The sequence below is a fragment of the Alexandromys fortis genome, unplaced genomic scaffold, assembly GCF_014885135.2.
Source record: "Alexandromys fortis isolate MF-2015 unplaced genomic scaffold, M_Fortis_MF-2015_v1.1 scaffold_105, whole genome shotgun sequence".
In the NCBI taxonomy this organism is placed as follows: domain Eukaryota; kingdom Metazoa; phylum Chordata; class Mammalia; order Rodentia; family Cricetidae; genus Alexandromys; species Alexandromys fortis.
The window spans coordinates 3,274,758-3,279,342 of NW_026068011.1; positions in this window are offsets into that span (position 1 = coordinate 3,274,758).

Below are 4,585 nucleotides of genomic sequence, written 5' to 3' on the forward strand. Positions count from 1 at the left end.
CTAGTGCTATGAGGGTTTTTTTTTCATCCTTTTTGTGTAGAATAGTCGATTCCATACCTTCACTTTCGGTATGAGTATCAGTCTGTGAAGGATACCCCAAAAATCTTTTAATTACTATTGCTATTTTATATTTTATTTATCCAATGTAATCCTAAAGATAAGAATAGATCCACAAATATATAGATACTTGATTTTTGTAGATTAAATTATTTGATCCTTGATAGAACTTCAATATCCTTTCTTATTCTTATTATTATTATCCTTTTTCTACCTCCCATCTTGTACTAGAAGTACCAGGGATACAGATGTGCTTGATGGCGCCCAGCTTTCTTCTGTGCCTTTCAGGGCTTGAACTTGTTAATCACATATCAGTGCAAATATGTAATTCTAATGGTTGAGCCACCACAATAATCTGTGGATCCTTTGAATCTCAAAAATACTTAGTCAACTCTTGGCCCTTTCTATGCAGTTTCCTAGGAAACAGTAACATTAAGATATAACAGTGTGCCACCCTCGATGCATCAACAGTATGTGTTAGAAAAGAAAAGAAGACAGTGAAGAGGAAACAGATTTTGTAAAAACCCTAAAAAAGCATGCTTGAAGTCAAATAGGCTGTTACATAGTCATTAACCAGCCATCTTGGGATGTTCTAATTGTGTGTTTACTAACATGGAAGTTTTCCTATACTTTTTCTGTCTATGTATAGTATCTTTCTTATGTAATATTGCTAACTGGTGCTATGGAGTATTTGTGACTCATTGGCAGCTCTTAAAAAAATAAATGAATGGCTTGGTTTCGAACTCATACTGTAGTTTTCTTCTGCTCAGTTGGTTTGGTTTTGAGACAGAGTCACACTCTGCATCATTAGGAAGTGTAAACTTCATTATTTATTCAAGGCCAGCCTATTAAAGTGATCCGTCTCCTTCAGCCTTCCAAGTTCTGGGACAATATATGTAGAGATCTTTTAATTCAGGTTGAATATGGGAGTGTGTGAAAAAGTAATATTTTTCTCTGGAAGTACTTGAAATATATTCAGAGTCTAAATATATTCCCTTCAGAACCCAAGTCTATGCTAGTCTCTAATCATAGCAATTCATGAAACATCAGTAGCCTAACTTTTATAGCATAATGGCTACAGCTTAATCAAGATGTTCTTGTTAATTAAAAAGTCATTTTAGATAAATATGCATTCATCATTTGTAAGCATGCAAAGAAATCTAGAATAAGCCTTAAATACTTTATTCCAACGATAACAAGTGGGAACACTTTTATATATAATATTAAATTGGCAACTGTCATTAATACAACCAGTATAGGCACTATTTCCATTACCTCAAGAACACTTCTTTAAAAGCCACACGATTCCCTTCTCAATTCTTCCTAACACTACTTTCTGTTTCTATACATTTGCAAATATTAATAAAGTGTATAACACAGAAAGTGATCATGATAGCCACTGATGTGCAGAGAAGTTTCTCACTATTCTTAATTGAGTGGGAACTTCAATCTCATGATGCCTCTGTAATATCTTCCCTGGCTGAGTGTGTGTCTTTACTGCTCCCTTCAGGACCTTTGCTGACAGTGAGGGAAGGTGGCTGTCTGCTTAGTAAGCAACAGTAATTAAAAACCTTGATGCTACAGTGATTCCCCCTAGGATTCTCTAACAGGACTTCTGGAGTGAAGAGTTGTGGACAAATTTACTGGTGGTTAGGGGAAGAGATTTAATTAATAAAATACAAATTTATTAAATTTTTACTTATGTAATGACTGAGGATTTTAGGACTGGCTTCAAGTTTGATAGTGTATTGCTTACTTAATATACATATATAATATGTATATCAATATTCTGACAAGATACCTAATTTAAAAAGTGGTTATTCTGGTTTATAGTACCGGGGGCTACAGTCCATCATGGAATAGAAAGTCTGAGAGCTGAAGTGGAAAGCTATTGGTCAGATTGTTTCTGCACTCAAGACACAGTGATAAATGCTTGTGCTCAACTAGCCTTCCCTTTTATGTTCTCTGAGACCACACCCTAGAGGGTGATACCACCCACATATAAATTGTGTCATCTCACCTCAGACAAGTTAGTCTAGAAAATCCCTCACATACCTATAGTAATTCTAAACTCTTGGTGGACAGTCAAGATTAATCATCACACATGGTTTTGATAAGTTTTTGAGCATATATTATTCCAAGTCCTAAGTGAGGAGCTAGGATCCATTAGTGAGCTTAACATGTGGATTTACAAAACCCTGCTGACTCTGTGTCTTTCTGCTCTTCCAGGAACATCCCAATTTTCATAACTGCATAGAGACTTCGCAAATGCTCGAAACCACAGTAATTTATCTCTACCCATACTCTGGCCATTACAATTGTGTGCATGAAACCTAATATGCCATAGTCAGGAGAGCCCACTATTTATTCATCAACCATTTATTATGAGGCAGGCTACCACAGGTGTATATGTTCTTGGCATATAAAATATGAATAACAACTAATACGCATCAGGACTAAGACTTTTACCTATATAAGTCTATAATCCTACAATAAAATGCACTGATAGATTAAATCCAGAGTATGAGACCAAAGCTTTTATTTAGTAAAAGATTGATTTAGTATAAGGATGGCTTGTCTTCAGACACAGTTTTTCTTACATAGGTCTGTATGTCTGTGAATATGGACACACGTACTTAGACATATATTCCTGTGCATGCATATGAACCCATAGAATGACACTGATTGTCTTGCTTTAACACTATCTACTTTATTGCCGTGAGATACGATCTCCAATTAGCTTACAACTAGGTTGGCAGCTGGTAAGTTCTCACAATCTTCATGCCTCACTTTACATACAATTCTAGGATTACAGGCATAACTTCAGCATACAGGATAATATGTGGGTTCTGAGGATTTGAAATGAGGTCCTCATGCTTGTTCAGAAAGTGTTCTTACAACTGAACATTGCCCAGAATATATTTTCAACAAGGCTGCAAATGTTGATTTTTAGCATCTTTCAATGAACTAGTTATTTCAGGATTTCTAGACCCTTGAGGCATCCCAACTTTCTAATGTATAGAAAATACATTAGAGCTGTTGTTGAACATAGTAAGGTCTTCTTTCATCCAAAAGTTCAAAGTCAAATTTTATGAAATGTTGAATGTACTTATTAGTATAACAAATGTAATTCTGAGATTCAGCTAAGGGTCTTGATGTAGGAATATTGTTATTTGATTTTTTTACATGAACCCATTTTAACCACTTTTCCAGATAAGAATGAGGTAGTAGTTTTGTTGGAGAAAGGCCGCTTGTTGGTTCCTGGTTGCCACACTAGCTTAGTCCCAAAATAATCACACAGAAACTGTATTAATTAAATCACTGCTTGGCCCATTAGCTCTATCTTATTATTGGCTAATTCTTACATATTAATTTAATCCATATCTACTAATCTGTGTATTGCCACATGGCTATGGCTTACCAGGTAAAGTTTCATCTTCTGTCTCCAGCAGGACTACATGGCTTCTCTCTGATTTTGTCCTTCTTCCTCCCAGCATTCAGCTCAGATTTCCCTGCCTAGTTCTGTTCTTCTCTGCCATAGACTCAAAGTAGTTATTTATTCATTAACCAATAAAAGCAACACATAGACACAAGGACCTCCCCCACCATAGATTTGTCAGTAATAATGTGTTGGGATGGACAGAGGCCATGAACCAAAGAGTATACTGCACCATCATGTTTGCAAGGAACAAAGAAATAGATGATTTACTACGTCTTCAGAAATAAATTCAGCTCTGCCAATACTTTGCCTTTAATTAAGTAATATCTCTCTTGAAATTTCAGCTTTCAGATTATAAAATAACACGTGCTCAGCAAGTCCTTCTCCTGGCCTTTTCCCCAGTCCCGAAAATAAGCTTAATCATTTACAGTGCTTGCATATACTCATCATGTTGTATACTCAGTATTATATGTGTCTGTGTGCTTATATACAAGCATGAAGTAGTGTATAAATCATTTTGTAGTTATATCTAGTCACAGGCCAGCTATTGGAATACAGAAGAATGAAAAGAATGTTAAAAACCATTTATAAATGCTTTGATTCTTAAATTTGGAGAAAAGTTCATGAGGATCCAGGCTTGTCTCCTTATGGTCAATACATATGCATATATCTTTTATATCAAATACTAACTGATAATATATATTTCAAGGCTATAATATTTAAATTATAGGTCATAGATCTTACTGATTACATTGAAACCAAAGCAGTTTTATTATACTATGGTAACATTACTAAGAATCTCCATATATTCCAAAACCTTAGGTGAGCGAGCCTCCTACTCCCAAACTGATTGGGCCTTCAATTTTGCAAGTTGGTTTAAATCTCTGAAACATGACCATAAAGCAAAGCTACCATGAGTTTCAAGATCACTTTCTGAGGTGACAATTGATATTTCTGTACATCTTGTATTATGATTTGAATAAGAACGGACCCTATAGGCTCATCAAAATGGGATAGATATGGAGTATTTTCCCTCAATTTGTCAAATACAAATGAACAAGACATTGTTAATATATTTATTGCCATATA